This window comes from Elaeis guineensis, chromosome 14 (genome assembly GCF_000442705.2).
Source record: "Elaeis guineensis isolate ETL-2024a chromosome 14, EG11, whole genome shotgun sequence".
Taxonomy (NCBI): Eukaryota; Viridiplantae; Streptophyta; class Magnoliopsida; order Arecales; family Arecaceae; genus Elaeis; species Elaeis guineensis.
The window spans coordinates 3,222,096-3,233,602 of record NC_026006.2 but is presented as its reverse complement, the minus strand read 5'-3'; the positions used below and the strand labels follow the sequence as shown (position 1 = coordinate 3,233,602).

General features: G+C 35.6%; 1 long non-coding RNA gene across 1 annotated transcript; it reads left to right on the top strand.

Annotated features, from left to right (window-relative positions):
• Nucleotides 1–7,969: 7,969 nt before the first annotated feature.
• On the top strand, nt 7,970–9,999 carry LOC140853817 (uncharacterized). The gene is made up of 3 exons (XR_012136920.1): nt 7,970–8,535; nt 9,319–9,374; nt 9,568–9,999. It is a non-coding gene; the product is annotated as an uncharacterized lncRNA (long non-coding RNA).
• Nucleotides 10,000–11,507: the final 1,508 nt, after the last annotated feature.

Sequence of the window (11,507 nt, the reverse complement as noted above, 5' to 3'; positions counted from 1 at the left end):
AGTGATTTGCTTGCAAGTCACTGAGGCGATCTTAGGTCTAAGGGACACTTATACCTATATCCCATCAGAGACATTCTCAACAGCAGAATACTTTGGAGTTGGTCACGTTCAATGATGATGTACCCTTATATCTCACCTGTATGCCATACCAGTATCTCCACCCTCCTTGGTTATGAGGACAACCAACCCATATGGCCTACAGCGACCTATGCTCGATAGAAGCGGTCGTCCTTATTAATAGCTTATCATTTGGTCATGAATAGTTTTAAGGACTAATCGATAAATCCTCTCTTTATCGAACTTAAATAGCCCTAAGGACTTTATCATAACAATGGAGTTCATTAGAAGATGAAGACTTATGATGAAAATGTCAAAAATATATTTTATTTATTAATAAATCAATTATAATACTTGGTTGCTCAACCGTCAACAGCTTGATGATTGGCTTTTTGAACATATTTTCCAATATGAACTCATCAGGGTTTGTTGTGTTAACACAAGATCATTATGCGGAATTAGGGTCTCAATCCCACTAAGATAAATATTAAATATATCTCGTTCATCATAGTAAAGGGTTATGATGTTTGATAAAATGGTGGAAGGCACAATTAAATCTAAAGACCTTATTTAATTGTATGTGTCAATATGAGTTATTTGCTTATGTAATATTCTTTAATTATTATAGATTAAATTCTACAAATGGCATCTTCACTATCATTGTGAGGAATTTTAGATTTTAACAAGTTGATCGATCCCAATTATGTGGACTGGTTGAGAAATTTAAAGATCATACTCACTCAGAAGGAGCTCTCCTATATTCTTGACATCTCTGAACCATAAGAGGTTGGGGATGATGCCACAGAAGAGGAGGTATCCACATACAGGATGTGGAAGAATGATAGTTTGACTGTCAAGTGCATCATACTGGCCTCTATGAGCAATGAGTTGCAGAGTAGCATGAGAGCATGGATACTCAATCCATACTCCTTAATCTTAAAGAGTTGTATGGAGAACAGAGTAGAACTGCTAGATATGAGATATCTAAGCAGTTATTTCGTGCTAGAATGACTGAGAGATCATCCGTACAAGACCACATCCTGAAGGTCATTGATCTGATCACTAGATTAGGTCAACTTGGTTTTGTGATGGATGGAGAATTAAGTCAGGATTTGATCCTATAATCTCTCCTCAAGTCATTCGCTTAGTTTGTTATGAACTATCATATGAACAAACTGAATACCTCCTTGCCTAAGCTGTTAAATATGCTTAAGATAGCTGAGAGCTATATTAAGAAAGAAAAGACTCCACTTCTTCTTGTGGGTAAAATCTCAAAGAAGAAGTCAGATTTTAAGGGTTCAAAGAAAGCACTGAATCCTAAGAGTGGCAAGATGAAGAAGAAGGAGAAGAAAGTCTCCAAACAGGATACCTACTTTCACTGTGGTAAGGCAGGATACTAGAAAAAAAATTGCAAATTATATCTTGCAACTGTAAAGGCAGGTGCAAGCGATGCATCAAAAAGTATGTATGAGATACATATAATTTTATCACTAAGTTCTTCCAATTCAGACTCTTGGGTATTGGATACCGCCTGCGGTTCTCATATCTGCAAGTCATTGCAGGGGCTGCAGAATATTAGAGTGCTGAAGAAGGGTGACTTCGAGCTCTACGGTGCTGGAGGAGAGTCAATCCAAGTAGAGGCTGTAGGGACATATATGTTAAAGTTATCTTCTGGAAAGATCTTAGAGCTAGAAAACTGTTATTATATGCCTAAGATCATTAGAAATATTATTTCTGTATCGTTACTATTGCAACGAGGTTATGAAATAAATAGAAAGAGCAATAGTTGCTCAATTTCTTTTTCTAATAAAATTATTTGTCATAGCATTATTAATAATGATCTTTTAATTCTATCTAATGATAATGTTTTTCATATTAATGAAAGTAAAAAGCGAAAGAGAGAAGAGTTGAATAATACTTTGACATTGTCAACTTCATCATATAAGTGAGACAAGGATTAACAAGTTATACAAAGAAGAGTTCTTTGATCCTTATGATTATGAATTATTAGGTACTTATGAATCTTTTCTTATGGAAAAACTAACTAAGACTCTATTTAGTGGATATGGAGAAAGGACAAGTGAGTTATTAGGACTTGTACATACTGATGTATGTGATCCTATAACAACAGAAGCTAGAGGAGGATACTCTTATTTTATAACATTCACTGATGATTTATCTATGTTTGGATATGTGTATCTTATGAAACACAAATCCGAAGTCTTTGATAAATTTAAAGAGTATCAAAGTATGGTCGAGAAACAAACTGAAAAAAATATTAAAATCTTTCAATCTGATCGAGGAGGAGAATACTTATCCAATAAATTTTTAGATCATCTTAAAAAAAATAAAATTCTCTCATAATGGACCCCTCCCTATACACCACAGCTAAATGGTGTAGCGAAAAGGAGGAATCGCACTTTATTAGATATAGTGCGGTCCATGATGTGCCTTACATATTTGTCAATTTTTTTCTGGAGATATGTCCTAGAAACTGCTGTCTATATCCTGAATAGAGTACCTTCAAAATCTGTGCCAAGCACTCCATATGAGATATGGAGAAGAAAGAAGCCTAATCTTAAGTATCTTAAGATATGGGGCTGTCTAGCTTATGTTAAAAAAAATTTTGGACATAGGGCAGATAAATGCTTATTTGTAGGTTATCCTAAAGAGAGTATAGGATACCTCTTCTACCATCCTACTGAACATAAGGTGTTTGTCAGTAAATATGCCACTTTTATGAAAAAAGAGTTTATCCTAGAAAGAGGCAGTGGGAAGAAAATTGAACTTGGAGAAGTTCAAGACCTACAAATGCAAGCACAAGATGATCCTCAACCAAAATATCCATTAATGAAGTACAAACACAAAGTACATCTCTCTCTGAAGGTCAGATAGGGTGCGGAATGCACCTATGAGGTATGGATTCGTTATTGAGAATAATGAAGCTCACATCATTGAGAATAATGAACATTTGACCTATACAGAAGCCATCATGAGAAGGGACTCAGACAAATGTCTAGAGGCTATGAAATATGAAATGGACTCCATGTATTCCAACCAAGTGTGGACTTTGGTTGATGCACCAGAGGGTGTGACCCCTATTGGATGCAAATGGGTCTATAAGAAAAAGATTGGAGTGGATGGCCAAGTTGAAACCTATAAAGCTAGATTAGTAGCTAAAAGTTTTAGACAAAAATAGGATATTGATTATGATGAAATATTTTCACCTATTGCCATACTCAAATCTATACAGATTTTGCTTGCAATAGTAGCATACCATGATTATGAGATTTGACAAATGGATGTGAAGATCACCTTCCTTAATGGTTATGTTGAGGAAGAGGTTTACATGTCTCAGCCAAAAGGATTTGTCTCAAAAGGGAGAGAAAATCAGGTATGCAAAATTAAGAAATCTATTTATGGATTAAAACAGGCCTTGAGGAGTTGGAACATCCGATTTGATGTTACAGTCAAAGAGTTTGGCTTTATCAAAAATATGGATGAACCTTGTGTATACAAAAAGACTAATCGGAGTGCCATTATCTTCTTAATTTTATATGTGGATGACATAATTCTTATTGGGAATGATATCTCAATGTTATAATCAGTCAAGATATGGCTATCAAGTGAGTTTTTCATGAAGGATTTGGATGAAGCATCCTATATACTAGGTATAAAGATCTATAGGGATAGATCTAAGAGGATTTTAGACTTGTCCCAATCCAGGTACATAGACTTAGTGCTAAAGAGGTTTAGCATGAATGGAAGTAAAAGAGGTTATTTATCCATGAGTCAAGGCATATATCTCTCTAAAAGGATGTCTCTTAAAACACCGGAAGAGAGAAATAGAATGAGTTCTATTCCCTATGCTTCGACTGTAGGGTCGATCATGTATGTTATGCTATGTACTAGACCTAATGTTGCCTATGCCTTAGGCATAGTTAGTAGATTTCAGGCTGATCCAGGAGAAGATCATTGGAAAGTAGTGAAAAATATTCTTAAGTACCTAAGAAGGATTAAAGATATTTTTCTGGTATATGGAGGATCTGATTTAAAACTAGAAAGTTATTCTGACTTTAGTTTTCAATCAGACCCTGATGATAGCAAGTCCATTTTAGGGTATGTCTTTACTCTTAATGGTGGAGCTATTAGTTGAAAAAATTTTAAGCAAGAGACTGTAGCTGACTCAACCACTGAGGTAGAATATATAGCTGCAAGTGAAGCCGCCAAGGAAGCTGTCTGGATGAAGAAGTTCATCACTGAGTTGGATGTCATTCCTGAGATTAAGAATCCAGTACCACTTTACTGTGATAATATTGGAGTAGTTGCTCAAGCAAAGGAACCAAGGTCTCATCAAAAATCTAAGCACATTCTAAGACGCTTTCATCCCATTCGTGAAATAATCGAAAGACAAGATGTTGTCATTGAATGAGTAGAAACAAAGAATAATATAGCAGACCCACTCACTAAGGCTCTACCACAGCAGTAGTTCGATCGTCATCTCGATTGTATGGGGATAAAATATAAAGATGATTGGCTTTAGTGCAAGTGGGAGATTGAAAGGAATATGCCCTACAAGCCAATCGAAATTTATATTTTGATGGGTTTTTCTTGTAATCTTCCAGACTTATGTATTGACTCTTTAAATAATAAAAGATATTTTTCATCATATGCTGCATCTTACTTTAATAATAATTATGATGAACTTCATAAATTAGAAAAATAAATTTAGGATTATGATGAGATCATACCTATGAGACCTAAAATCTTAAAAATCTTGATTTAGAATATTCCTAGTCATAAGAGCATTAAGTAGGGGATCAATGTTCCTGATAGATTAGTACTTTCTATGTATGCTCGATGGAGAGGGTGGAAGATCTCATATGCCACTTGTGTGAGACACTAATACAAGGAAGTGGATGCTCATTAGAGAATAAGTTCACTAAATTGATCCGACTTAAGAAACATCTTATGGAATTTACTTTCCTATCAAGAGATATTTTCTTATAATGGGAGTTGTGCATGTAATCCTTTGACCTGAGACTACTATAGAACCTTGTATACATGAATCCATATTTTTTGGTTCATACTCATTCATGACTTAATCATGTTCGGGGTGTTTTAGATATGATAGAATGTGTATGGAGGTTGTGAGTAGGTCAACATGAAATCGATCACTCTAGGTAAGAGAAAATCGCATCCTACTTGTTCTGATCGATTGATGATTCAGGAAGCCTTTGATCAAAGCAGAATAAAAATTAGAAAGAGTTTTTAATATTTTATTAATTAAATCATCATATAAGATTGAGAGAAATATGAGTATGATATTAGATTGGACATCATTCCATATCCAGAGTCATATTCGGGGTGTAGGGAGATCGCAGGATCAAATTGCACGGTAACTTTCCACTGAAAGATATTTTTGATATTTTCATAAAAAATTTTATATCTTTCAGGTAGACATGATACATTGCTAGACGTCCAACTTGTCTTATGAGTTTGATCAAATTAAAGAGTTTAATTCAATCACCAATTAGAAAGAGTTCTAATTGTTGAAATCGGGTTAGCTTGATTGGATCTAGATCGGTTAGATTAAATTTTAATCAAATCAAATTGACTTGAACTCAGATTTATTACTGGCTAGATATGGAACCCAATGGGTCACACACAAAGGATATTGATCAGGGGTCTAATTGGATTAGATTATGTTTGCAAAATTGACATGCTAGCACATATTGCAAAAAACTAGCTCCATATTTCGAATCAGATTTAAAATTGATTCTCGATTGGGCTAATTAAGGCTAAATTAATTTAAATTAATTTTGGGTTTGAGTTGGTTCAGCCCTTGGCTACATGTACCAAAAATGTACAGCCAGGAAACCAAGTCTCTATGAGTCAAGAATTTTTCTTATGCATGGGTGCAGTTTTTGTGTGTAGAAACAGCTTTCGCATCCCATGAGATAGGATGCCTCATCCTCGAGCTTATTCTTTGTTCCATGATGAAATAAATTTTTGGATGATTTCTAACTTTATTTTGAGCATGTGTAACTTTTTTTAGGTTAAAATTATTTCTGGTTTAATCGTAGAAATTTATTGAACTTGGAAATCCTGTCAGCCTGATCCATGCGCCTGACCAAGAGTCCAACTTGTGAAGGACTCTAACCCTTTGTCACACCACTTCTTAATCTAAATTTTTTTTCACGACATTCTTATGTTAGTGCCTTAACTTTTGGCCATTGTATGGACAAAATTACATTGATGGGTGGTGGAAAAAAATTATTTCATGGGAAGCTGCACGACTCATCGGAGAATCATCAAGAAAAATGTTCCGAAGAGTCCTTCTGCATGAAGCGTCTCTTGGATTTTTTTTTTGATGATTGCTATGTGTCAAAAACTTTTAGATGGGCATGAGAATTCATCAGGAGGTGTGAGATTTTTTGATGGATGCGAGATGGCGTGTGGAAGGGGCACAAAAAATTCTCGAAGGCAACCCATCGCTAAGTACTTAAAGGGGGGTGCGTCCGGGGATTGGATTCATTCAGATTTCCAATTTCTCTTTTCTTTCTAACATCCTCTTCCTATTGTGTAATTAGTTTCTTCCTTCTCTTATTAGGACAAGTCCAAAAATAGAAAGGACAAGTCCAATTTTAGGATAAGAGTCTAGGAAGAGAATTAAGGAAGACAAGGAGAGAAGAAAGGTAAGGATAGGAAGGCTAGGAGAAGAGGAAGAGGGTCTTGAGGTCCTGGTGTTCAAAAAAATTCTCAGAGTGAGAATTTTGGAAGAGAAATCATCTCAAAGAGTTGATGTCCTAATCATAGCCCTGTGTGGATCACCGTTGGAGGGCGAGCACTTAGGCACCTGGTGGAGGTTCTACCGAAATTTGAATTAAGCGCTGCAGGTATTCTTCTATAACTTAAATTTAATCTTGAATTTATGTTATATATGATTGTTAATCATTAAGGAGATGCTAGTTTAAGGGTTTAATATTTAGAATTTTTTTATTAAAATTTTGAAATCCATTATATTTCCACTGTGCATGCCCACCCTGAAACCCTATAGTTTCCAATTGGGTTGAGTGCAAGGTGTTTGTGCTAACCTAGTCTTGTTGTCTTGACCTAATGTGATTAGGTTTGAATCATCTAATTTATTAGTTGGTTAATCTGGATTTTATGGAAGAGTTTCATATGGAATCCACCTTCTCCATGCCTAAACCACACGCATAAACAAGGTGGCGTCACATTTATTTTGGATTTAAGGGAGGAGAGTCCTTCTTTCATACTTATCTTAAAATTATTACATGTTCCACATATTTCTTATTATTACGCACCATCAGATGGCACCTTGGGATGTGGGACATGGAAGAGGAACAGGAGTCCTTCACTAGGAAGGAACTTCATGCCAAAAAGGATTTGGGATGCCCCATTTATGGCATTGAAATGGAAGAGTCCATTTCAACGTGGACTCTTGATTTCTTTCCTTTAATTATCCATGAATTTTTTAATTCTTTGAGTCATCAGATGTTTCTTAGAATTATAGGCATAGAAGAGAAGGAAGAGTCCTTCTTTTACAAGGAGTTTGAACACCAATTAGATTGGTTTTCCTTTAATATCTACATTGAGTTTATGGAATAGTTCTTATTGACATGGACTCTTCATATCTCATGTTGATTCCTTTCCCATGCACAATTTGATTGTGAATTAATTTTTTCTAAGTAGAGGAAGAGTCCTTCTACCAGTGAATCACTTCTTTTTCCATGCCAACTACTTGTTTTCCATGCTGAAAAATTATTGGTGGCATGTAGGAATTAAGAGACGCCAAGAGTTCGTGTCCTATGGTGTCGCCCATAGTTTCCTATTTAAAGGGGGCACTTCCACTTGGTTTTAATATGACATTTTTGGTTGAGAATGGGCATGGAAATAAGAGAAAATAATAAAAAAAATTTGAGAAAAAGATAAGAAAAAAAAAGAGAGAAAAATAGAAAGGAAGGGAGAAGAGAAAAAAGAAAGTATGAGATACTTATCCTAAAAATCAGATTGTTCATGTGTTGAACCTAAAATCAGGTTAGAGTGTGGTTTGATACTTTGAAAAAGGATTCTTAGAGTAGTCCTAGTGGAGGTCATGAAGGCATACAAGCAATGGTGTATCAAGTTCTTGCGAAGAACTATCTGCAGCACACTTAGGAAGAAGGCTTGTAACATCCGGCCCATTGGGCCTTAAACCCAGCCCACAAAAAAAAAAAAAAATGAAGACTCCCGCAGGGAGTCTTCTTCTCCCGACCGGCTCCTAATCGGAGTCAGAAACCTCATCGGAGAGGAGTCAAACTCCTCTCCTCTGGTTCTATTTAAAGGGGAGACCCTTCTCCCTTCTTCCTACCAAAGAATCCTGGAGCGAAATGGCGAAGATCGTTGGAAATCGCTCGCAGAAACCGTCACCGTGCCCGTCGCAATTCCTCATTAGAGAGATCGTCGGAACTCGAGGTAAGCATGTGGTTCTCTTCTTCTTTTCTCTCCCTTCCTTCCCGTGCCGATGTGCACACTCGCCGGTGATTGGAGTCATCGGATTTTGTCATGGGAGAGGTTTCAATTTTTTTTAGTTTTCGAACATCGGTGGTCGTCGTCGGCCACCGATTTGGGACCCTTGGGATGGTGGTGCACTCTCCTTTGGCTACCAGCCATTCTCGTGCCGATCGATCGTCGGTCGGCCAACCGTATAAGGGGCCATTCAGTCCCCTGTTTCATTTTTTTTCACCTAGGGGAGGCCACGGGAAGAAGTAGAAGAAGGAAGAAAAAAAAGAAAAAGAAAAGGAAAAATGAAAAAGAAAAGAATAAAAAAGGAAAAAGGAAAAAAAGAAAAAAAGAAAAAGAAAAGGAAAGAGGAAAAAGAAAAGAAAAAAAAAGGAAAAAGGAAAAAGGAAAAAGAAAAAAAAAAGGAAAAGAAAAGAAAAAATAAATAAATAAATAAATAATAAAATAAAAATGAGAGAGAGTTTCTCTCTCTTCTTTCAGTCTGAACCCTTACCTTCTTTCTCTAGAATTGAACTTTCTCTCTATAGAATTTTCTCTCTCTAGATTATTTTTTTCTCTTGATGGATTTCTCTCTTCAAAGTTATCCTTCTAAGATTAGCATAGTGAAAGGCTTCATTTTGATGATTTTGATCAAGTTTAGGGAAGAGTCTGATTCTAAGTGAGGTTTTGATTTGAGATTTGTTTAGATTTAATTTTGAATTAAAATTAATGTAAAAATATAATTTTGGATAATAGGTACTGAAGAATCTCCTAGAAGTTAGTCGATCTATTCATTCAGTGCTCTGTGAAAGGTAAGTAATGAATCATCTTTTCGAGATATTTCATATTTATTCTGAAAATAAATAATTATTCTCTAAAATTATGTATGATTTATGAAATTATGTTTTAAAAGAAAAGTACTTTTGAAATATTATGGTACGTCGATTATGCACATGTTCAGTGAAAAATTATGATATATTATGATACAAAAGTGTTTTGATACAGATCGAATTTATGCTCTCAGTCAAACTATGTTTCAGTGGGCCCAGCCAATGGAGATTATATGTTGGTACTCAGTGGATCCTGCTAGTGGGGTTTGTGCATTGGTATTTAGTGGACCCTGCCAGTGGAGGTTGTGCGTTGGTTTTTATGGACCCTGTCAGTGGGGGTTGTGCACTGGTATTCAGTGGACCCTGCCAATGGGGGTTAAACATTGGTCATAGTCGAGACTGTTGAGTTATGAGTGTTTTGAATCAAATTGGATTTATGATTATATTATATATGAATATTTGAAAAGATTGGATTTGTATAAAATCAGTATAAAATATATTTTTATATTTATTTGCAATATTATTCTTGAAAATTATATAATATCTGAAATATCTAGTTGAGATATTTGTTACTTACTGAGTTGTCTAGCTCATTACCTTTCTTTCTATTTTTTAGATTTAGATAATTAATTACGAGCGTGGGAAGAAATATTGGGACAGAGCTTTTAGAGGCGAGATTTAGCATTGTCAACTTCATTGAACTTAGATCTATTATTTTATTTTTAGTAAAATTTTATTGGATGTAAGATATTTATTTTAATTACTTGAATTAAAGTTGAATAATAATTATTTAAATTTATTCCGTTGTGATGCATTGATATCGTGATGAGATGACTTGCATGCTTATGGAGAGAGTTCTTCATAAGTATGTGGCAGTTATCGCGACCTCCTGCTCGTGATCTCGGGCCGGGGGCATGATAATTAATATGGTATCAGAGCATAAGTGGATAAATTATGACACATAGAATTAGACATAGTATGAGTGTAGGTGGGTAAACATTAGAAATATTGGGACGTTAAAGTATGAGCATCATAATAAACCCATCCTAACAAATAGATAAATGAATCTAATAAGATTTTACTATTACAAGGTTATCATGCCTCCCCGTAGAATGACAAGAACTACTTAAGGAATTGCAAGAGAGACATCACAACCACGGGATGGTAGCACTCTCCATCTGACTAGTGGCACCCCTTAGGAGGAGGGAGTCGTAGATCCTAATGAAAGTACTTCGAGAGCACATCAGAAATCAGATATGGCTCAGTTAATGCAGACTCTAATCGAGATGGTACAAACGCAACAACAAATACAACAGCAAATGCTTGAACAACAGCAGATACAACGAGATACACAATAACATCAGCATCCACCACCACAACATGGAGAGCAACCAGTACAACGGAACAACATTTCAGAATTTAAAAAGCTTGCTCCTCCAGCTTTCAAGGGGACTACTAAACCTTTGGAGGCTGATAACTAGATAATGGAGATGGAGAAGGCCTTCGCTGTCCAAGAGTGTCTTGATAAAGAAAAGATTCGATATGCAGCTTATTTACTACAAGGAGAAGCATACAACTGGTGTCAGCGACTACAGCGCAAGTATGAACAAGACGGTGAAATACTTACCTAGGAAAGATTTTGGATTGCATTCTACGATCAGTATTTTTCTCAGAGTATAAGGATTCAGAAAGAGCAAAAGTTTATTTATTTGAAGTAAAAGGGTATGAGTGTGACTGAATATGAAGCAAAATTTACAGAGTTAGCAAAATTTGCTTCGAGATTAGTGGATGGTGAGCAAGAATGTGTTCACAAGTTTGAGATGGGACTGAGAATTGAGATTCAAAAATAAGTGGTTCTATATGAATTGACAACTTATGCAGATGTGGTAAATAAAGCACTGATAATTGAAAGAGAAGTCAATGAAGAATGCATGGAAAGGGAAATAAAGCAAAGAAAGAGAGCAAAATCAAATGATACACAAAGGCAGAATAATAACAACATCAAAAGTTTAGCTAAGGGAGCAATAGATAATAAGACTCAACAGATTGATGGTGAGCAGTGCTCCAGATGTGGCAAAAATCATGCAGACAAGGATTACCATTGGAATACAGGTG